General features: G+C 35.5%; 1 protein-coding gene across 2 annotated transcripts in view; it reads right to left on the bottom strand.

Moving 5' to 3' along the window:
• LOC120533804 (tetraspanin-9-like) overlaps positions 1-25,866 on the bottom strand; it is a 297,253-nt gene that overhangs the window by 216,673 nt on the left and 54,714 nt on the right. For both annotated transcript variants that reach the window (XM_039760776.1, XM_039760777.1), the window contains exon 2: positions 16,450-16,501. The gene's annotated coding sequence lies outside the window, so the exon portion shown is untranslated. The remainder of the gene's footprint in view (positions 1-16,449; positions 16,502-25,866) is intronic.

Raw genomic sequence — 25,866 nt, 5'->3', positions numbered from 1 at the left:
TTTTGTACAAAGTGGTTATTACTGAAGTCTTAACAGCTTTTCAATTGGGAGGCATGAAAAAGATACCCAGATTTATTTCCAACCAGCAACATGTTCATACAGTTAGCAATAACGCATTAACAAAATATCACAGTAAAAGTAATTACAGCACAGACCATAATCAAAACTGTCTCTATAACATTCAGGAAGCCATTTTCAGTCAGGGATAGAGAAGAACAAAGACGAGAAGGATTATTTTCCTGCACCTGTAACTATATCACTCTGTCTAGATTTGTGTTTTTCTGAATTCTGCAGTTCTACAGTGTTTTAATTGTATTTTCTTTAGTTTATTAGCTACGGAGTGGTACTTCAACCCACAGGGTTACAGAATAAAATTTTGTTTTAAATTCACTTTGTAAAAGATGCCATTTACTCAACTTCACCACAAAATCTATTAAATGTTGTATACTTCCGAGAACTTTTTTAATGCTTTAAACTTTTTCTGTTGTTCTGTTGTTAATTTACTATGAATCTATTTTTATAAGACAATGAAGCAGCATGAGCCTCATTTATCACAATATACATCAAACCAGATATCTAACTAAATCAAAAATCATTTTCCTTTTCTGAGATTTTACTTTTGTGGAAGCCGTACTGCCAAATGTTTGTACAAAACCCTCATTTTGTAGAAAGTGGTTTAGTATGCCCCCTTGTGGTAACAATACATCTTTATTAATGATCAAAGCAGGACAAAATATTGATGCATATATTCTTAGCAAGAGTCTTTTGAAAAATTACTTAAGCTCTGAAATATTATATTTAGCTGAAATATAAATAACCTATTCAAATTCTGGTGAAATCATATTTGTACCAGAAACATTTGCTGTATACTATATCATCATATACTGTATATCAAGTAATATTTTTAGTTTTTAATGTGTGTTCACACACATACCACATTAATATTTGGTTGAGACTACATTTGTTATCAACAGTTGCCTGAGTTCTGATAGGGGGTGGTTTTCATAAGCCTATTTCAGCTTTCTCAAGTGGCATGGAAATCATTTATGAATGGCATTTTCTAAATTATGTCACAGGGTCTCAACACAACTACGATGAGAACATTGGCTGGCCTACTCAAGAAAATGCCTTTTTATTCTGAAGTCACAACATTGTAGTTTTAGCACTGTATGTTGTATTGCTGTCATGGTGAGTGGTGAATTTTTACCCCAGTTTCAGTTATTTAAGACTTGAAGAGTTTGATTTTTTTTCATTCTCCTTTAGCAACTGCTGTTTTTTTTAATATGAGTTTTGTTGGTTCCTACAGACAGAAGTGTTTTCAGCATCTATAATGATGTCTAAAACACTCATTAACATATAACAAGATAGTGTATAACGGAAATGATGGCTAATGACTAAGCAAATCTATGGAAAATATGATGAAACTAACGGTGTTTCAGGGTGATAAGTGTTTGTAGTTTAATATGCTCCCAAACCACCTCCCATCCAGAATCAAGCATCTTCTTTTCAAATTGCTGATGAGCATCCATTCACATTGCTGGAGTAGAAAAGGCACGTATGTGCCAAAAACCACAATCCTACCCTAACTCTGAATATGAAGAAAGTCTTTTATGGTTATAATTTTTACATTGGTTGTAAAAATTAATGTGGGAAGCCCCATCTACATCTTTAACATTACAATTGTTGACATATGTAGAATGGCTGTTTGTGCCTATTTAACAACTAGATCATAATTTTCCAAACTAGAAACATTAAATAATATTTCAGCAAACTAATGATAAGCCTGCTTGTCTTTACAAAGTTTTAGATGCAGAACTGCATCTTTGAAGCCGCTACTTTTTAATTCTTTACATTTAGTTACCATGTGTAATGTTTAGTTGTGATTATTTGTCTATAATGCTTATAAATAATTTTACATAGTAAATATAAATACATAGACAGCCTTAGTTTGACATTAGATGCTTCATTTTAAAATCCTGATGCTATATTTTTCCAAATCACTGTTTTTCTACATACCCACTGACCTATGCTCTTGCTTAAAAGAGGAAGCAATTTTATTTGTTCTGTTGTTGCTTTTTTACACATATTAAACATATCTATTGAAGTTAATTGTTCACTGAATGTGAATATTTATTTTTGAAATCACAATTGTGAAGAATCTATGATGCTCTTTCTAAACAAGTTCACTTTACAGTATGAGAAACGACATTGCAAAACTATATTCTTATACAGATACTGTTGCATTTTATTCTTGGGTTTTTTTAAATGATGTACTTCCTTGTAGTGCAGTGAAATACAGTAATCCCTCCTCGATCGCGGGGGTTGCGTTCCAGAACCCCCGCGATAGCAAAGTAGAAACCATATGTTTGTATGGTTATTTTTATATATTTTAAGCCCTTAGAAACTCTCCCACACTGTTTATAAATATTCTACGCACAGTTATACAGTAAACCCTCGTTTATCGAGGTTAATCCGCTCCAGACAGATAAATGAATTACCACGAAGTAGGATTCTTTATTTAAAAATCTAATATTTTCGCAGTTAGAGCACTGAAAACCTGTTTATGACCTTTTAAATAAGTTTTTTCACATTATTAGAGCCCTCTAGACATGAAATAACACCCATTAGTCAAAAGTTTAAATTGTGCTCCATGACAAGACAGAGATGACAGTTCTTTCTCACAATTAAAAGAATGCAAACAAATCTTCCTCTTCAAGGTGCGTGTCAGGAGCGGAGAATGTCACAGAGAGAAAAGTAAACAAGCAAAAATCAATAGGGCTGTTGCGCTTCTAAGTATGCAAGCATGCAATGAAGGGATCAATGTGAAGGTAGCCTTTCAGCATTTTTTAGAGGAGCGTCCATATCTTCTAAGTAAACAGCCACTGTGCAAACATCCCCTCTGCTCACACCCCCTCCGTCAGAAGCAGAGAATGTCAGAGAGAATAAGAGAGACAGAGAAAACCAAACAATGGAAAATCAATACGGGCTGTTAGAGCTTTTAAGTGTGCAAAGCACCATGCGGGAAGCATATCGTATATCATTGAGGAGTTTTATTTAATATGTGATACGTGCTCTGATTGGGTAGCTTCTCAGCCACCCGCCAATACTGTCCCTTTTATGAAATCAACTGGGCAAACAAACTGAACCATAAATTGAAAGACCCATTGTACGCAGAAATCTGTGATATATATTTAGATATGCTTACATTTAAAATCCGCGATGGAGTGAAGCCGTGAAAGTCGAAGTGCGATATAGCGAGGGATCATAGTAAAGCAATGCTCTGTGGTCGTTTTGCTCCTCATCAAGACTTAAGTGACATAAGAAGCAGGAGGCACAACAACTTAAATAGAGACTGCAGGTCTCAAGAGTGAGCTTAAGGACACACATGCATAACGGAATGCGTAGAATTCACAATAAAACATGGCATACGGATAAAAGCGGAAATGTTCGTATGCTCAAAAAAATCCAGATGCATAAATCTGTGAGTTTGCCAACTTCCACGTTCTTCCGCTCCATAAATCCCGGTCAGTGTGAAAAGTAACATATGTGCCTGCTGCTACTCCCCAATCTCCTCCCAGAATTACGCCTCTTTGAATATGCAAATCAATATAAATAGCCCTTAAGCGCAGCATTCTGTGAAAAGGCAATGATAAAAGCACGGGAGGAAACAGAAAAATGTCAGCGAATACCAAGTGTAGGCAAGCAGCTATGGTATTTGGAATAGTTTGGCTATTCCGTGGACCATTATATTGTTACAGGTTAATTATAATCAAATGCCTTAAACTAATAAGCAATATGCGGTTAATTTCAGTGTATAAGATAAAGCTGCGTCAGGGATGTGGATCTAAAAAAGAAAGGGAAACCACACTGTAACAAAAGCACTGCTTTGACGCTGGGTGCTGCCAGTTTACAAAACCGAGAGGAGAACTTATTTACGCTAGGGTTTGAGCTACCGTGAAAATGTGCGTGGCTTTACACCAAGTTTAGGTTTTATACATTGTGATTTGAGTGTGGAAATGGGAGTACACAACATTTTTGTGAGTACGCATCGTTTATATATAAGGCCCCTGGTGGACGGAATTAGCTATACCCTCTGAACTGGAAACCAGTCCCTAAATTGGAGAAACAATAATCGACTCTTGATGATAATGTAAACAATAATTCTGTCAATCTGATTGCCCAGTCGAGACTTTCGGAGCAGGAGAGGAAGCTAACTGAATATTATCATTCAGTGCCCCTCAGTGTTTGGGTTAAAATTTATTGCTATACAACAGGGGTCCCCAACTCCAGTCCTGGAGAGCTACTGTGGCTGCGTTTTCATTCTAACTCTTTTCTTAATTAGAGACCAGTCTTCAATGCTAATTAACTATTTCCGTTTATTTTAATTGACTTTTCTTGAGACTCTGACTGCTGAATTGATTCTTTTTTCCTTAAAAGGCACCTAAACATAAATTTGATGTGAAGTGAGCCAACAGATGACCAGCTAAACTGGGGGCTCACACTCCAATCAAGTTCAATTCATTCAGTTTCTTAATTTGAAGCCAATTCTCATTGCTAATTAAACCTGTTATTTAATTCCATGGAGCTCATTCTGCCATAACAGAGATTTCCAAAACTGATTTTTTTTTTTTAAGAGTGCTGTCAAAATGTTTTGTGGACCTGAGCAGATCAACATTACTGAGGCCTTCATCTTTCTTTATTTTTAGTTATTGTGTGATGGACCCAGGTGGTTGTTTATGTGTTGGTCTATTTTGTGTCTTAATATTGTTTGGTTGCTAATTAAGGAAAAAAGAAATAAGTAAGGGGACCAAGTCTTAAGTTGTGCATCAATTAAAATTGAGGCAAAGAGTTAATTAGCAGCAAAATCTGGTCACTAATTTAGAAAAGGGTTAGAATGAAAACCTGCATCCACAGTAGCTCTCCAGAACTGGAATTGGAAACCCCTGCTTTATAACAAGGGTAGGCAATGTCAGTTCTGGAGGGCTGCAGGTTTCTGTTCCAAGACAGTTTCTTAATGAGAAGTCAATTATTGCCAATGAAGCACTTATTGCTCAAGTGACATTTTGATGCTTCATTTTAGTGCCTCTTAATTTAATATTGTTTTTTGTATCAGTACACTGCTGCTGGATTATGTGAATTTCCCCTTGGGATTAATAAAGTATCTATCTGTCTATCTATCTTAAACAGCTGCATTCACTTTTTGTAATGGATCCTTATTGGCCGTAAATTGCAAATAACAAAGGACCAAGCAGTTCTCCATCTAATTTGGTTCCACTTACAACTGTGTGGATTCATCATGCACAATCTGCTTTAATAAAACACAAAAAAGTGACAGATTGAAAATTATCCATTTTAGGCTTCAAATCATTCGCATGATTTAATTGGAAAGGAAAAAAATCTATGATATAAAAACATTGCATTACAGACTTAAATGCCATAAAATTAAATAAGGTCTAAGATTGGCAATAATTGGTTTCTAATTAAGCAATTGGGTTGGAATGAAAATCTACAGCCACTGCAGCCCTCCAGGATCAACATTGCCTATCCCTGCTTTACAATGTGATGCCCAAGCTAATCTATCAGCTTGTTGATAAGTTACCTAGGCTCTTTAGTAACCAGTGTGAACCTGGCCCGGACACAGACAGGCGGACATGTTGTTTAAAACACCACACATTTATTTACACTAATTATTTACAATAAAGGTCACTAAGACCCCAGCCAATGGTCACTCAGACCTCAGTCACGTGCACAATACCCCAACACAATCACAGTCCTGGCCACAAATGCCTGTCTTCGGGCCGCCTCCACAGCTCCTCTTGCCTCATCCTCCTTCCACCCGACGCTAGCCTCGAATGAATGGAGACGGCCCCTTTTATATGGTACCCGAATGAGCACCAGGTGTTCCCGGCATTCCTCCTCTGGCCACGCCCCAGCGTGGCGGAAGTGCCTGCTGTCCTCCCAGCTGCTCTCCGGGCGCCATCATAAATCATCCCCAAGGCATTGGGGCGCCTCCTGGCGGTGACCACGGGCCCCTACAGGGTAGGGCTTCCATGCCCTGTACCCGTGGCCCCCAAAGCAACCCGGAATGCAACCCCCACGTGATCCAGGGTGGGTGCAGACCCACATCCGGTCCTTCCCGTCGTCCTGGCCGGGTCATGGCCCCTGGCATCCCTGACACCAGCTACAACTATAATGTAATGAAATGGTGTTAGCACCATATAGTATTTTGAGGATTTAAGTAACAGTGACTCCTATCTGTCATTCCTTCCTCAATATGCAATATGCACTATCTAGTGTTAAGAGTCATGTGTGTTCAAGTAGGCATACATGGGACGTGCCAGTCTGATGCACATATAGAGAGGTGTCTCACATGGGGAAGCTTCTTCTCACTGAGGGACAGACATAAGGTGTTGTTTTTCATGGATAAAGTACTTCCAAACAGATCAAAATCAAAAAAGAACACTTGTTGTAAACCTACGATAATACAATTTGCTTTTCTTTTGGAAGGAAAAAATAATTTGCTTTGGCAGTTTTTCATGACTGCGATGCAACATTCCTGTATAAAAGAAACCATTAGTGTTAACATGTTTTAAAATCCTTTTCAAATATAGGAACTAGAATTTTCCTTTTTTTATTTATCTGGTAGAAAGGAATATTAAATTTATCTGTATTTTTTACTAAATAGCATTAGACCAAGATATTTTGTCTTCAAAAAGAAATGGTGGATATTTTACCCAGTTTGTCTGAAACACATTGAATGCTAGCACTGAATATAATTAGGAAAGGAATTAATACAACTACTGATTTATGTCAGTGTAACTCTAAACATGACTGTTTCCTAAGATATCATCTGGAAGGTGGTAACATAGTAAGATAACTAAATTGGTAGTAAACAGATTAGATTGACAGCAATACTGAACCACTGACATAATTTCCCACAATAAGTGTGCATTTCTTAGTTATTGTATAATAATTAATAATTATTATATAACTCTAGTAAAGATGTAACATTCATGTGCCAAAATTATTCTAGACAGTGTGCTACTGAAATAATAAAATGTTTATAAAACAAATTACCTTTGCTTTAAAAGCAAGCCATGTGATAGCTGGGATTAAAAATATGCACTGCATATGCTACATGTGTGTATATTAACTAACAGCTCTAGATGGCAGTATTAGGAAAGAAACATTTAGTGACTCTCAATAATATCACTTTACTCATATCTTTCCGGATAAGATGCATATGTAGAAACTAGTGTGAATTCCTTTAAAATAGCTATTTCTAAAAACAAATATCTGTGACAGAAAAGTAGAACAGGTAGGATGCTAAATGATCTTAATAAACCTACAATGTACAAATAGACAAAATAAGAAAAAGACCATTAACATTAGGAAAAACTTCATCTAGTTGTGCAATCTCCTGCTTCCTTTTGTATTGTATTGTTGTTTGCTGCTCTTGACACTTTCTGAGGAACAGCAGTCTCAGGACAATTCATAATAACTTACTGCGCCCTGGCAGCAGCCCCAGCTTTCCCAGAAAAGCAGAAGCTGGAGGTTTAATGACTGGTTGCAGTGTGGCTCTCTGTTTTCCATGGAGTCTGTGAGGTGAACTATAGAAAAGAGTTCTGTATCTACATGGTGGTGCACCTAAGAAACCTCTTGGCAGCCATGTACTCTATTGAGAGGTAGGCCTGTGCAGGTTGACTGAAAACTAGCTAATTTTGGTGACATGACCCTTATATATGTAAAATATGACTAAGCAACTTTTTAACAATAATTCAGGCCAATCAAAACATGCTGCATTGGTAAACTGTACTTACTAATATATGATTAAAATGTTATTTTCTAAAATTAAGCAGGGGTATAAAAATACACATAACATGAATACTACAAGACATAGTGTTATCAACACCACATGGATGGAAACAAATAATTTGTTCTCTAGCCCCATAAGCTTTCCAAAGCTCTGAAAGTTGACTTATCATTAGATAACAATTTTCTGAGCAATGATCCGATAATTTCTGCTCGCAGTTAGAGCCTTTTTAGAACAAAGGCTTTAGAATAAAAGATGTTACTCTAGTGATGTTAGATAAGAATAATAGAAAGGAGTGAGAGTAAAGATGGATGGTTATTTCAAAGGAAAAACATACTGTAACTTCTACAGTTTAAACCAATTTTGGAATATGTTTTATGGTTTAATGGAGTAGATTTTTTTTTATTACAAACACACACCACTGTGTTTAGGGCAGATCCTTGTACATTTTACAAAATTACTATCGTACAGCCACCACCACACAGAGATATAATACTTTTATGGGTAATGCAGTTGCTCTGCTCAGTACATACTACAAATTTTATAAACTACATTACACAAAAATGATAAAAGAGACACAGACAACTTAAAGGATTAAATTCTCCCAATACTGCTTCAAAATGGTATTTGCTAAAATCTCAAAAACAATTTACGCACACTGAATATACAATCACCGCAATGGTTTTTCTCAGCTGATGCCCTCACTTCATCATCAGTTGGACCTTTCATATCTAAGGAATAACATGTATGATTCATTTTCATAAGCAATGAAAAATCAGTTTTTAATAACAATGCATATTAACTATAAAAAACAATCAGTTGGAGCAGCATCTTAATCTACAATTTGCTCCCTCAGACAAATGACATTATTACCGTCCACTCTCTATGTTTTTTACATTAATTATTTCAATAAGATTAATAACCTACACACACACCCCTACTGACATGTCATCTCTAGGACAGACAGACGGAGATCATATCAATCATTTACCTTACTCACTTCATAAAAGTGTCATTTTACTACATACAAAACTTTAAAAATCCATATAATTTCTGCAATATAATAGACAGTATGAAATCAAGATGTTAATACATAGTCTTCTCTTCATCTCACACTTGCTAAAATGAGTAGAGGACAAGAGAGGACAGAGCCGATTAGACTTCATTAGAAGGCTGGTGTCCTTCAACATCTACAGTAAGATGCTGCAGATGTTCTATCAGATGGTTGTGGCGAGCACCCTCTTCTACACGGTGGTGTGCTAGGGAGGTAGCATAAAGAAGAGGGATGCTTCACGCCTGGACAAACTGGAGAGGAAAGCAGGCTCTATTGTAGGCACGGAGCTGGACAGTTTGACATCTGTGGCAGAGCGATGGGCGCTGAACAGGCTACTGTCAATAATGGAAAATCCACTGCATCCATTGAACAGCATCATCTCCAGACAGAGGAGTAGCTTCAGGGACAGACTGTTGTCACTGTGCTGCTCCACTGACAGACTGAGGAGATCATTCCTCCCCCACACTATGCAACTCTTCAATTCCACCCGGGGTTTAAACGTTAACATTATTATACAATGTTATTGTCTGTTATACCTGCCTTGAACTCTCCACCTTGCATTTGTTATCTTGCACTGCATTTTTATCACTATTTAATTAGTATTGTTTTTATCAGTATGCTTCTGCTGGAGTATTTGAATTTCCCCTTGGGGATTAATAAAGTATCTATCTATCTATCTATCCCTCCAAAGTTTCTACTTCTTTTTTCAGACTTCTCTTATGCATATTAACATATCTTTTTTGGATAGGATAAAGTTCTAGTTTGTTAATTTGAAATTCATGTCATACTCAGCTGGGGAAACAGTTTGGATGTTTTCATTCAATAATATGTATATGAATATTATACATATTATTTTATTGAATATTAATTGGTATTTTGCATTGTGTTTGCATTGCACCATTTATCAGAATTCATTTTGTAATGCATGTAGTAATAAATGCACTATCACAGATGTTAGTGATGTGCCATTGTTGGAATGACAGAGACATAGCAACTTTTATTAAGGTGGATTTTAACTGTACTGTATTTATAATTAGTGTATATCATACAAGCTTTAAAAGTGCCAAATTGAAATTAATAAATTATTGCTGCTCTTATTTCCTCTTGATCTCCTCCAGAAACCTTCACTTTGTATTGCATTTATTTGGCTATTTTTGTCACTTCAACAAGAACCACCATAGCTTTAATCTATTTTATATTGTTTCCTTAATCTCAAATCCACTTCTGAAGAGCATCAGGTGCCGGTCATGAAATAGGCCTGAACAGCAGTTAGCCTAACTTTTTGATTTTCATTGCAGAAATGGAATAAATACCTGAAGGAAAACCAATGCAGACAGGAGGATAGCATGAAAATGCCACAAGAATGACATCCTGGACTAGAACTTGAGCACAGCATAATAGATGTGTGAGGTGGCAGCACCATTCACTGCAACACCATGTGAACCCTTATAAAGAAGTATAAAAGAGTTAAAGACTGTTGTACACAGCGCAATATCGTCAGGTATCAGTAGTGTTACATGACATAAAATATAGCCTGATTAGCACTCCACTACACTCTATATTACATAGAACTAATAATAATTAAGGATAACATTACCACCTCAAGTCAAGGGACATTTCACATTTTTCTCAGTGCTAATTGCACTTTCTATGCCAATCACTGATGCTCATGGCCACTCACAAACTATTTATATTGCTACTTAAAAAATTAAACATGTATTCAGCAATAAATAACTGTCATCTTGGAGGGTGTCTCTAAAAGCCTCACACCTCACACTTTTGTTTTAAAACATCAATGACATCAAATAAAGCATATGCATTGCTTAAAAAAATCATTGCTGCTGCTGTTGTTGGATTATTCTCTATGTTGTAACCTATAATTATTTTCTCCACACCTCCTAATAATTATGGCAGGCCAGCACTCATGAGTACCACACTCTATACATACTGATTATGCCATTTTATAAATTTTAAATTTCTAGACTGTGTTTAAGGTTTCAGTCACATTGTCTGTTAAAATTCTTGTGTTATGCTAAAAATGTTAGGCAATTTTTAGCTTGCAGGACAATTGGTAGTTTGATACTGCCAAAGTATTTAAAGAAGTATGCAGGAGAATCAATGCGGCCAAATTTCATTTTGCACTCAGTTTCATATTGTACATTTGTGTTGTTTTTCATTAATGTTTTATGTTTTATTTATTTTAAAGCTTTTTTTTTTATTTGTGTCACAATTTTTCAAAAATAAATATTTACTTTTTCCTAATGTTCACAGAGTGCAATGTATCATGAAGCCTGTGTAGTAATACATATTGTATGTGAATTAAGTACTGTATATCATCTCCTATCTATATCTATATATATATATATCTATCTATCTATATATATATATATCTATCTATATATATCTATATATATATATATATATATATATATATATATATATATATATATATATATATATATATATATAAGGGGGTGGGAATAATGCCTCAGACAGCATTATTGAATGCGTTGAATCTTATCCAATGTACTAATTAAAAGTGCAAGTACACCTTTCAACTATAAATTGATTTGAAAAATATTTACAAGGAAATATAAAAGAATATGAACTATCAGCAGTAAAGGTAACTGTATATCAAGAAACAGGCGGAGTGTAAACAGTATGTATACAAGATACAAGATACTTAGATCAGGAATGACAAAAACAAAGACAGATTTGAGTGAAAGCCAAAAGTCAAAAAGTGCAGTTACTGAGAAAGTGAATGTATGCAATGATAGATCATTTCAGCCTCAATATGAAATATCTGTAGTATTTGGAATTTCAAAGGCCTAAGAAGGAATTTAAAACTTGTCAATATGGCCAACCCTACTGGTAAAAGGCACTACTGCTGTAATTCAACTAAAAGGGAGATTAGATACTATCATGTAGCAGCTGCTAACTGAAACTGGATGGAATTTCATTCAAATATGAAAGCCATGCATACATTAAATGTGTACACACACACAGGAAGAAGTGTGACGGTCACATTTGAGAAAAAAAATATAATAACTTTTATGGTTGAATATTTAATTTTTCTCATGATTTCATATTTTTTCTTATTCATTCAGTATGAAACAAAAGCAGAAGTTATTCTTCACTATTTTCTTTCTATATGGATTTTTAAAAATTTCCTGTTGAAAGTATGGGGCCACAATTTGTAGTAGTCTAACAAGTGTAAGGGAGACTTCCCAATCAAAATTTGTATTACTGAATTTCAGGTGGCAGGCCAAGCTTTAAAGTACAGCATAGGTCTTACATAAAAAGAAGCCAAGCTTTAAAGTACAGCATAGGTCTTACATAAAAAGAAGTTCAGATACTTTTAACAACCCTTTATAGTACTTATTTCTTAAAATCGGATGATCCTTTCGTTATTAGTAAAGAAAATCACAATTTCCTTTTGATATGTGTCTTCTATGTTTTCACAGTGGAGTCCAGCATTTTGGGTTAAAATGCCATCCCTGGCTGTTGTGGAGTTTACACATTCTCTCTGTGTCTCTGTGCATGTTTTCCTCAGATATCACCAAAGTCATTTATGTTAGGTTAACTAGAGATTATGAATTGTGTGATGGTACCGAGCCGTCAGCAAGCCCCAAACCCCAAATATGATCACACAAACACAGTCCCGGGTTCAAATAATAGATAGTTTTATTGCACAATACCTCCCAGAATTGACAAAACACAAAGCACAGGTTTTCTTTCTCTCTCTCTCTCCACAATACTCTCTTCTCTCCTCTCACCGCCATACTGTCATCCTTTAGTTGAGTATTGCCTTCCTTCTTCCCACCTCCAACTCATCTGAACAAGGGAGTGCTGTCTTTTATATTAAGGACCCAGGAGTACTTCCGGTGCCACTTCTGGATCATATGGAAGTCCCATAAATTGGGAAGCACATCACCCTTCAGCGCCCCCTTGTAGCACCCACAGACCTAAACAGGGCTGTGCTGTACTGCTGGACTACAACTCCCAACATTCCCTGTTGATTCCTGAATGGTTTCTTATATGAAGGGCTGCTGCCTTCTAATGCCTTGGGGATTTAAATATCCCTTTGCGATAGTCCTTCCCTGTCCTCTTCTTTTATCCCGGCCAGGGAAGAAATTTAGTGCATGTCTGGTCAGGATCCTGTCCATTTATTTGGGGCTTCCCACGTAGGTATGGAAACAATGGTTCTGGTTGGGATGTCCGTACATCCATTAGGGTGGCCTAGTCCAGGTGTAGCCTCCTTCCCTCTCTTGGCCAGGATGCCTTTATGTTCACTCAGAACCTCCTGTCCGGGTAAGGGATCTTCCTGCCTACTGGCTGGGATGTCCATCAATCCCGTGTGCTACCTACAAATTGGTCCTTTGTTAAGTGTGGATATAAACATGAGTAATAACTACAATCAGCCAATTCTGTTGGAACAGGTTCAGGAATTATGTGGAAGATGCCAATTTTACTGTTGAACCAACTTGAAAAAGTAGGAAGAATCATAGGAAATAACTTCAGAATTAACATGTAATTGTGGCATTAGGGTGCACTTCTTCAAACAAAGAGAAAATCATAATTTTCATTAAAATATACTGTATGTACAATTCTAAATATTGCTTACATTGTATTGTATTATGTAATTGGTTTTCTGACTTAAAAATGTATTATTTACCTGATGAATTCCTTTATACATGTCAAAGTAATTGTTAACAAATGTTACCCAGTGTATTTTTTTGTGAAAAAAGTTACATTACTTCTGTACTAGATTACATCTACAGATTTCATAATAATATTTAAAAGACTAGCTTGCAGATGCACCAATTAAGTAACGGAAGTAAACTCGTACAGTACAATCCAACAACTGTTACACAGCAACAAGCACCACTCAGTCCAAAACACTCTCCACTTCACCTAACTCCTAATCTGTTCTCTTCTAGGATGCCATAAACATGGCTGTCAAACTGACTGTCAAGCAAGTTTCGTTGAGTATGGGTGAGCTCCATAATGGAATGTCATCACATCCAGGATTAGGTTCTGCTTAGTGCAATTTGTGCTTAAAAAGAAATTGTGATACAGATTATCCTTATCATTCAAAAAAGAAAAGAATTTTTTTTATGCATGACAGGAAATTGTCCAGCAAACTAAATACAAAAGTGAAAATCAGAATAGTACACTCAGGGCACTTAGTATTCAGAGTTGTTTCTTGCCTTGAACTCATTTCAGCAGGAACAGGCTACAGCCCAGCATTAGGAGATGGTGGAACAACAGCAGACTATGACTAAGAATGCAAGATATTCACTCATCCATAAGATGCATGAAATATTTCAGCAAGACCTGAAAACAATTAATGAAATATCTTTTCCCAAATAATTTAACTTAAAGTGTGAAAATCTGTCAGACACAGTACCTGGTAAACATTGAACTAATAAAGGGTAAATAACAGACAGTAGTTAAGGGGATCCTTCAAAACCCCCAAAGACAAGGCTAAAATCTGGGACAAAGTCACTGCCTGTAAAGTTTTTCCAAATGCCTGCATCTTGTAGACATTTGGTATGACATTCCACATTTTTAGAGATGAAATGGTGAAAATATGGTAACTCTATATGTAAACATAAGTGTGTGCATAAATGTGTCCTGCGATGGACTGCCACCTAATCCAGTGTTGGTTCTTGTCCCATGCCCAATCATGTCAGGCAGGATGTGTTCCAGTTCCATGTGAAACTAAATTGGTGGTTAACCTTATCTAGAAAATGTACAATTGGATGAACAAATAAATTCTATCTGATAGAAAAGAAAATATCTGCTTGTTATATAAATCAACAATTTTGATTATCTAACTTAAATATTAAATTGTTAAAAAACAACAATATGATTTAACATATACACATAGACTAGCAGAAAATCAAACAGGAGATCCACTATTAACACAGACAGAAAAAAGGATAAGAAAATAATTTCTAAGATTTAAAAATAATAGAACAGAGGGTTGAAGTAACCAAGGTATGTGTTTTTCACAAAAGTGAACATTGCAATGGACAAATATAGATAGATTCCCTTTAACTGAGCAACGGTTTACACTTTGTATCTCCAATAGAGTTTATTTTTATTTTGTTTGTCATGTTCATTTTTTTTTCCAAGAATAAAATGTACAAGCTGCTAGCAGTCTCTGCGGAAATGTCTACAATCCCGCAGCCAGGCTTCACTTATTGTTATAGAAAATGTGGGCTTTCACTTACTTTAATCTGATAGGAAGCCATTATACCTCACCTCACCCAGCCTGGTCCTAAAGTCAACAAATAAAAGGCTTGGTGCAGACACTGGGGAATAGAAGAACACCCTATGAAATCATGTTAAAGACTTATGTTGTTTGTGTTTTCAGATATCTAAGATGTGGAAGCATCTGGCTGGATCAGGTAGGATTGCACCAGGTATTCGGTAGTTGCCACAGGAGGAGGGTTTACTTACCATAATGCAGTGACTCTGAAAATGTGAAAGTCCTCCTGTGAATTACACCAGCTGCATTGGGTGTCTGGCTATGCCTGCCTCAAGTGCCCTACTGGGCATATCACTTTGGTGGCAGTCATGAAACCTAGTGTTCCCTGAATCTCTGTGAATAATGCAACAATTTTCACTACCAGCAACACTTAGCTGCTTTTGGTTAGATGTGCTCTAATAAATAACTAAATGCTCACTTGTGAGTATGTGCTCTGTCTGCCCTGCATCTGGACTTTGCCTGACAGAAAAATCAAAGTCAATACTGAAGAACTGCTGAATCAAATACATTTTATTTATTACTGTGCTCAGCTATTTATGTTATTTTCTGAGCTCTACGTTGTGGAAGGTATTTGATATTTGCCTGAATTACCGAAGGCATTGATGGAAAAAGGATTCTTCTCTTTTTGTGAGACAATACAATGCAGCAAATAACTAGCTAATCAGCCAAAATGACTTTGCAATTGATGTCTTATGTGCCCAAAAATTCAGATACCAAAACTAATGTTTAAAAATGAGATTTCTCTCATACTTGCTTTGTCTCTGGTTAATAAGTTTTATTTTTTCTTCTTAAAAGACAGAAATAGGATTTTCTTTTAGATTCTAATGTCACGTGAAAATTCTACTTCTTATTCTATTTTCCACTGATTAAAATATTAAATTTCCCCACCAAAGTATGAGATTAAAAAAATTCTCAGCCATCACTAAAGATTACACTGGGTAAGTGGCATTTTAAAAAACATCATTTTTAAGTGGAGTGTCGTGGACAGCTGACTTCCAAAGATTTTCATATTCTTCATACTCTCTGCAGTGGACAGATTTGTGCTTTTGACCACATTTTCCCTTGTTGTGGACTTCCACAACATTACTCAATGTGTCCCATTAAACATCAACAATCTTTGAAATTTAAGCTCCAGTCAAATTTGCCCCAACAATCAGCTCTTAGTCACTGAGGTTTCTTCTTCAAGAAATGGCAGCCACCATAATGAGCAACTAACTGTGTTAACCTGCTGGTGAAGTACATGTGTATGCTTCTGCCTAGACCCACGTTACAAAAAATGAGCAAACAAGTACAACATTCTCTTACCTCCTTCAAAAGAGAAATTTTGCAAATGAATCTCTGGTTAGTTGGTCTTCTCCTGTATCAAAAAACGGAACAAAACATTACATATGTTTAATACATATAAAATCTCTAAAGCATTCAAGAAAAAAAAATCTTCTCTGTGAAGTGGCTTTTAAATTAAATTATTGGCCCACTGAGGACACTGCCACAGGGAAAGACAGAGAATTTTGTAAATAAGATGTTTCTTAAAATACAAATCTGGTCTGAGCAGATGATGCAAACAGATTATTTGGAAATATGTAACAAAATTCATATGTTACTAACCTCCAAAGGAATGCAAGTGTAGCTAAAAAGAAGTAAGCCAGCTGCAAATGTTCATTTTTTCTTCAAGGATTTCTTCTTGTAAAGTAAGGCCAATAATCTCTGTGTGCATATTGTATTACTAGCAAAATACCCGCGCTTCGCAGCGGAGAAGTAGTGTGTTAAAGAAGTATTGAAAAAGAAAAGGAAACATTTTAATAATAACGTAACATGATTGACAACGTAATTGTTTTGTCACTGTTGTGAGTGATGAGTGTTGCTGTCATATATATATATATATATATATATATATATATACATATACATATATACATACACACACACATATAAACATATATATACACACATCATATATATATATATATATATACACATATATATATATATATACACACACACACATATATATATATATACATATATACATATACATATCTACATATATACTGTATATACACATATATATACAAATCTACATATATATCTACATATATATATTAGGGGTGGGACGCGATTAAAAAATTAATCTAATTAATTAGAGGCTGTGTAATAATTAATCTTGATTAATCGTATGTAATCAAACATGAAAATTTGCCCCAAATCGCAAATGTTTTTTTTTAATTTAAAACGGTTTTGGTGGGCGACAGAATCAAATAATAGACATAGACATGAATATTGTAAACTCAAGCTCTTTTAATTTCTGAAAAAAAATGCTTTTAAACTGCATTTCAATTCAAAACAGAAACAAAAATATCATCCCTGGCTAAAATTGGGCAGACTTAAAAATAAAGTGGTATTTTAAGTACTTTAAGTACATTTTCAGAATGGTATTGTCTTTAAATAATAATAACAAAAATTTCAACATAAAGTGCAGTTTTTCTTCTTAAAAAAATAAGTCAGAAACATAAAAGGTAATTTGACCAGCTTCATCTTTAAACTCTGAGTAACCTTAGCCAAAATTATTTTATACATTAGGCTAAAACAGTGTGATCATTGAACATTTTGTAATTTGATGTAATTAGAATTACTAACGGTCACGGAAGTCCAATGATCCCCAGTAAGAGCCACAAAGTCCGCTTTCTGTAATGTATCTAATTTTGCTTGCTTTTCAGTGAGCACAAAACCATGCTTTTATCAAGGCTTCCGTCGGGTAGTCTTTTGAAATGAAATTTGCCTCCGATCAGTCTTAGGAATGCGCTTTATTCAGACTCTAACATTTTTGTAGCTCTGATGTGTGCATCAATGTAATCGATGTACCAGGAAATCATGCATTGACAAAAGTTCCCCTTTGCTTGGAATTGAAAGTGTGATTAAATGCGTTATTTTTTAACGCGTTTTGGAGTACATGCATCGAAGCTTCTCAGCTGTGCTTGTGCTAAGAAAAGGAAACATTTTAAAAATAACGTAACATGATTCTGCGTTAACCGCATATTTTTTCATACGTCTCAAACCAAGGGGATGCGAAGGTAAAATGAATCGGCAAGCGCGCGTACATACTCAGTGCATCCCCTCTCGGGAATCGAACCTCGGATGTCGGCGCTAGAGGCGAAGCCTCTACCATTGCGCCACAGCGTGTGGCTTGTCTATTTTAGAGTATATAGATCGGGGTATATATATATATACATATATATACATATACATATATATATATACACACATATATATATATATATATATATATATATATATATATACACATATATATATACACATATATATACACATATATATATATACATATATACATATACGTATATATATACATATACATATACATACATATATATATATATATATATATATATATATATACACACATATATATGTATATATACCCGCGTTTCTGCATCAATAAACAGCTCATCTTCCTCTTTATCTGAGACGTGACACACTGCATGCACGGGTTTTTTTTACACTGTCTTCCTTTAGCGGGACATTGACTTTTTCCACCGTGTGCTTTGTTTCCGCAGTAGCTGCACTTATGAATATGATTGTATGTATAAGACGCTTCATATTTTTTTGCTGCCTTCTCAATTGTGTAATTCGGTTTTTGTTCAGCACTCTTTGGAACTGTTGTTTTTTTGTCTGTGCTCTGCGTCAGTTCACGTGAGCCGCTCGGTGTACATGCATCGAAGTTTCCCAGCTGTGCTGGTGCCATCTCGTGTGATGTCCACGGCTGTATTTAATGTTAGCTAAGACCCGGCACTTAAAAGTTTCTCTCGCAGTTTCGCTGAGTTTGTGCCAAACACCACCCTGACCATCTCATCTTCCTCTGTATAAGCAAAGTCCTTCACCTTTGAATATTTAGCGGCAGTGTTTCTATTGGATTGCCGCTGACGGACGGCCTTATATGGGCAGGCACTAAATTACGTGGAAGGCGTAACTCCGCCTCCCACGGGCATCGAGCAGAAGTCTATTATAGTATATGGACGAAAAAATAGGTTCCAGTTATGACCATTACACGTAGAATTTCGAAATGAAACCTGCCCAACTTTTGTAAGTAAGCTGTAAGGAATGAGCCTGCCAAATTTCAGCCTCTACCTACATGGGAAGTTGGAGAATTAGTGATGAGTGAGTGAGTGAGTGAGTGAGGGCTTTGCCTTTTATTAGTATAGATATTTTACTTTTGTCTTTTTCAATTCCAGACAACAATGTTATGATAGTGATCAACTATGATGTGCATTGATGTACAATCACATGGGCATAAAAAAGATATATAACTAAAAAATAATGACTGTAAAATTTTATTATGTTATAGTATTTGATGACATTCTTTATTAAACTGCATCTTGGATCAATACAAGCCCTTTTAAGCATTCTGATCACCAATTAAAATCAATATTTTTTTCCTTTTCTTTGAGAACAATATAATAGGGAGTTGTAGCAATTTTATCTGGAGCATGTTACAAGATCAGGATACATGACAGCTGTGTACATATAACTTGAGCACAATATAATTCTTAGACATCCTTCAGGGCTGCCTGAAGGTGAAGAAAAGGTGAAGGGAAGAAAACTGCCCAGAAGTAAAACTGAGGCATGTATTTAATGTATCTTTCTTCCTAGACAGAAGTTTTACTCAACTAAGAAACAACACTAGTAGAGACAAATATTAAGAAATAAAGAAGGTGCTGTTCCATGATTAATAAAGATTGGTTATAAGACAGACTATGAAGGTGTTGACAGAAAAAAAGAAAAAGAATAAAAAAGAGCATACTATTGAAAAAGACTAGAAACACAACTAGAAACACTGCACTTCTGAAATGGAATATAAAAAGAATAATATAAGATAAAGAAATATGGATATGTGAAAGACTACAGAGTTATCAGACACAAACGACAATTTTTATAATATGGGTGGATATTAAAGATTAGGGGTGGACATTGACAGTTTTGATTCCATAATAAACTTTGGTAGAGTTTTGGTAGGATTTGGCATCTTGTAGTGAACCTTTACATTTTGTTTTTGTTTGTTTAACAATATATTACTGAATCAATCCCAGCTACAAGACTAAAAAATGGGTGAAAAGGAAGCATAGAAAAAGAAAAGACTGAGAAGACAAAATTATGCTAAAATATTTTCTCTACACTACTGGCTTTCACACACAGAACGCTTAATAGAAAACTGTGCTCTCAAATAACTCTTATCTAGATCTCAACATAATATTCAATTGTTCCTAACAGGGTTACACCACTGAACCCTGCTCTCTCAGCCAGTAAGTTATTTTCCAGGGAACGCAAATGTTTTCCACAGTTACCACTAATTGCCTCCAGGCCTGTCTCAGTGATCAACACAGGGCAATGGACAACATTAAGAAACCAAAACACCACAAATCAAAGAAAGCCAAATATCAACACACTGAAACACTTATGCAAACAATCACAATAACCAAAGACCCGAAATCATATACAATAAAATACTGAATGTTAGGTGGCATTTGTCTTGGCCCCTCTGAGTGTCTGAGTTAAAGCCACCATTATAGATTCATCTTCTACATAACATAAAGGCTCTATTGAGAAGGGGAAATAAGAAAACCTTGATTATGCTTACATATGATAATCATTCACTTCTATGTTAGGAGACAGTTAAAAAAAATCACCACCACCAAAATATAAATAGAAAATAAAAAAGAAAAGGAAAAAGAAAAAACACAACAAATGTAACACTAAAAGAGTAGGTGTCCACTGATTTGAAGAAAAACTGCTGCAGGCATAATTTAACTTCCTGTTATTAAAATATAACTTAATGCAATTTGTATGGATTGAAATTAAATATTACATTCCTCAATCATTAATACAAAAATCACATCAGAAATCGTATTTTAAAATGAAAGTTAAATATGTAATATTATGGATAATGTAAAATTATAACAATTTAAGTCACTTACAGAAAATTTTCATGGTATTAAACACCTATTGTCACAGCAGGATTTTATAGATTATTGAAACTCCACTTTTTACAAGACAGGTTTCTATATTATAATGCACATGCGTAACATAGCATTTAGTTAGTATAAATTTCATCTCAATAATTAAAATAATTTCTTCAATTCCACCCGGGGGAGTAAATGCTAACATTATTCAAAGTTATTGTCTGTTTTTACATGCATTTTTATTACTCTTTAATATATATATATATATATATATATTTTTGTATCAGTATACTGCTGCTGGATTATGTGAATTTCGCCTTGGGATTAATAAAGTATCTATCTATCTATCTATCTAAAACACTGATTGGTTAAAACCAGGTGTACTTTGCAAAGAGGTTTAAACTAAGCTGATAATGCATTTTTTGTTCATGTTTTCTTTTCTTTGTGCCACAATCTATACTTCTTGCAGCACAAAAGATCTTTATATCTATGTACAAGCCATATCACAAAGTGAGCTAGATCTTTTTCAAAGCACCACTTCCTTTTTCCATTTTTTAGGTGTACTCACATATAATGTGCAAAGCACCTAATTATATAGCCCATATCTGTCTGTCTGTCTGTGTGAAACAAGTTGTACCCCTGAGGGCCAATTCTGTTGAAATGTTTCACAATTATTCTTCAAGGAAATTTGTCAAGACAGTTCAATTTTCATCAAGATATCTTTAACAGATCACGCTGTACACAGTTTTACAATTTCAAAATCTCCCATTGAAAAGCACTGGCAAGTTTGCAATCTCGGCTGTCTTAAAACAGAGAAACATTCTGTCCAGCTTCAATTAGTTTGCTGCTTCAATTATACTTTAACAGCGATTTTACCAACTTGTATATTTTCATCTTATTCACCTTCAATAGCTGCAGACAAGTACAAGGGTAGGAAGTTGCTGTCACAGGCTGCATGCTCATGGAACGGTAATCCTCCATGGCAAGTTGAGGTGGGTGCACAGGAGAAATATCTACTTTAGCAAGTTGTTTTGCCTTTATGAAGTCTTCCCAGTGGATTCAGTGCAAACTGAAGCAGTCTCAGCATCTCACGCCTCTGGATCAGTTATAACTGATTAAGCTTCCCCCTTCCATGAAAATATGATGATTTATGTTAGGTAGAATGCCCAGAGGGGACTGGGCGGTCTCTTGGTCTGGAACCCCTACAGATTTTATTTTTTTCTCCAGCTTTTGGAGTTTTTTTTGTTTTCTGTCCACCCTGGCCATCGGACCTTACTCTTATTCTATGTTAATTAATGTTGACTTATGTTTATCTTTTATTGTGTCTTCTATTACTCTATTCATTTTGTAAAGCACTTTGAGCTACATTTTTTTTTGTATGAATATGTGCTATATAAATAAATGTTGATTGATTGATTGATTGATTGAAGCTAAATGATTTTCCTAACCATTAAATTGTAAACTGAAAGTATGGGAATTAAAAGGTTATGTAGATATATATGACTCGAGTATCCTATGGCTTGTAAGCTGCTATGCATGGAGAAAATAAAACATTTACTTAGTATTCTTCTTAAATTAAACCAAGCTCATAGCTCTATTATCTGCAGTTAATAATAATTCACTATTTAACTGCTGCTATAATTTACTAGGGTGCCCAAAGGTTCTGATGTTGGCGACAGTCAGGATTTTATATACATTGCAATGGCCAGACATGCTCACACAAGCAAGGAAGCACAAAAGGATTTTATTTTATTTAGGTTATGTTGATTGTTATTTGCATATTGTGACTATAAATGAATATGAGGTGTGTGTGTGTCTCTGCTATTATGTGGGTGTGTGTCCAAGTGAGAGTGGTCCCTAGTCCCTATGATAGACTAGAGTCCTGCCCATGCCTGTTTCTAACCTATTGTTCAGTTTTGGTGGGATAGACTCTGGCCTCCACTACCCTAAAATAGGTTTTAGAATCTTCTGAATCCATCGATTGAACTCAGTCTGTTGAGGATTACAGTGCTTGCACGGCCCTCAAACATACCTGAATTTTAAGCCATGTGTACATTTTCTAACTGCTTTTTAAACTTGGAATTTATGCAATTTTCGAAAAAAGTAAATGTTTTAGTTTCCTTTCAGGCATATTTCTTAAATGAATATTACTTAAAGAGAAAAGTGAAAACCAAAGTAAAAGTAAGAACAATACTCTATCTATTCAAACCTGCTTATTCTAAACATAGGCCACAAGGCAGGAAAATCCCCTAAATAGGGCCCCAGTCCATTGCAGGGTAAACAAACACACAAACATACACTATGGTGAGTTGAACATTGCCAATTCAACTAACCTGCATTTCTTTGAACTGTGGGAGGCCAGCAGGGCACCTGGAAGGAACATGCATACACACGGGGAGAACATGCACACTCCATACAGAGAGCACCTGGGGCTTGAACCTAAAACCTATAAAACAGGACTAGATTCATGAGGTACATCACAGCCAGTGGAAATGCAAAGTCTATGTTTTAGTAAAGCTGTAAGAAATTCTTAGGGTGCAGCACATGGATATGAGGATTTCTTAAAGGACTGTAGGAAAGGTCACCTAACTTAGTCAGTTGATACATGGTGCTGGATAAGGAATGAAGTAGTTCAAAAATTAATTAAAAGATGCAGTTTGTTTACCTCGTCTTCAATAACATTTTTTAAAATAATGTTTTTGAACTGAGCTCCAGAATTAACAATACATCTTTCTTAATGAATTCACAAACAGACGGATATATCCTGGGTTCCCTTTATAAACTCAATTAACTGAGTAAAAAACAAAATAGCTATTATTCTTAAAAAAATCTAAGCAGTACTTGTATTTTATACATGTAAAGTAGTGAGAACTCAAGCAAAATGACACCTTTTATTGGCTAAATAAAAAGATTACAATATGCAAGCTTTTGAAGCAACTCAGGCCTCAAATTACAATTGTATCTTGCCTGAAGAAGGGGCCTGAGTTGCCTCAGAAGCTTGCATATTGTAATCTTTTTAGTTAGCCAATAAAAGGTGTCATTTTGCTTTACTTCTCACTACATTCATAATGGCTAACACGGAACAACACCCTAGTACTACATACATGTAATGGAAGATTTGAGACCAGTTTGAAATGTTTCTCTACCACCTGACATCTCGGTAAATATTTACTGGTTATCTCAACTTTTTTATAATATCTGGTGTTCTAACGATTCTTAGTGGTCTAACCAACATGTCCTTCATGATACCAGTTGACGGAACTTTATCAGATCACTTACAAACTTAATGCAAAATGTTCACCCCATTGAAACTGCATTTTGCAAACAATATTGGGGCACAGCACTATATATATTCCCACCAAGATCACTTGCCCTTCATCAAACCTTAAAAATCATCACATCCTTGCCCCACACTTGCTATTTTCATTTTGACATTTCAATCTGGCACCACTGTCTCTTCACCTCACAAGCTCATCTGTCAATTTCTCCTCTGTATCTCTTTTCTTACACATATTATTGCTGCCAGTCTTCTCAGTCCAACCTGTTTAATAGGTTCTGAGATGGGAGATAAGTTTTCCTCATTACATTTTTATGCAACAGAAACATAAGCGCTCTGTGATGCATCAATGGCATTGATTCTTATGATAAATAGCCATAGGCATATCACTCAGCATATAATTCACACTTGGGTGACGTTTTGTAATTTTACAACAACCCCAATTTCAAAGTTGGGACACTGTGTAAAATATAAATAAAAACATAATGCAATGATTTCATAATTTCATTAATTCATATTTTATTCATAGTAGAACACAAAAAAGCATATCAAATGTTTAAACTGATAAAACATGCCATTTTAAGAAAGGAATAAGGCCATTTTGAATTTTATGGTAGCAAAATGTCTCAAAAAAGTACATAGCCATGTTTACCACTGTGTAGCATCCCCTCTACTTTTAACAACAGTCCATAAACGTCTGGGTACTGAGAAGACCAGTTGCTGCACTTTTGGGAGAGGAACACTGCCCAATTCTTGTCTGATATACGATTCTAGTTGCTGAACAGTCTTCGGTCGTCTTTGTTGTTTTATGATGAAGGGTCTGGTCTTCAGCAGGCCAGTTCAGCACCCTTGACTCTTCTACTATGAAGACATGCAGTTGTAATAGATGCAGTATGGGGATTAGCATTGTGCTGCTGAATTATGCAAGGCCATCCCTGAAAAAGATTTTCATCTGGAATGGGGGCATATATTGTTCTAAAACTTGTATATACCTATCGGCATTGATGGTGCCTTTCTAGATATGCAAGCTGCCAATTCTATAGGCACTAATGCACCATCATACCATCAGAGGTGCTGGCTTTTGAACTAAGCACTAATAACAAGACGAATGTCCATGTTTTCCAAAAAGAATTTCAAATTTTGTCTGACCACAGACCAGTTTCTTTTAATTTGCCTCAGTCCATTTTAAATGAGCTTTGGACCAAAGAAGACGGCAGCAATTCTGGATCATGTTCACATATGGCTTCTTCTTTGAATAATAGATCTTTAACCTGCATTTGTGGATGGTACAGCCAACTGTGTTCACAGACCATGATTTCTGGAAGTGTTCCTGAGTGCATGCAATGATTTCCATGACAGATTCGTGCCTGTTTTAATACAGTGCCGTATGAGGCCCCAAAGATCACAAGCATCCAATACTGACTTTGGGCCTTGTCCCTTGCACACAGAGATTCTTCCAGATTCTCAAAATCG

The sequence above is a fragment of the Polypterus senegalus genome, chromosome 8 (genome assembly GCF_016835505.1).
Source record: "Polypterus senegalus isolate Bchr_013 chromosome 8, ASM1683550v1, whole genome shotgun sequence".
NCBI lineage: Eukaryota > Metazoa > Chordata > Cladistia > Polypteriformes > Polypteridae > Polypterus > Polypterus senegalus.
Note: the sequence above shows the minus strand (reverse complement) of the source record. Positions and strands in the feature narration are given on the sequence as shown.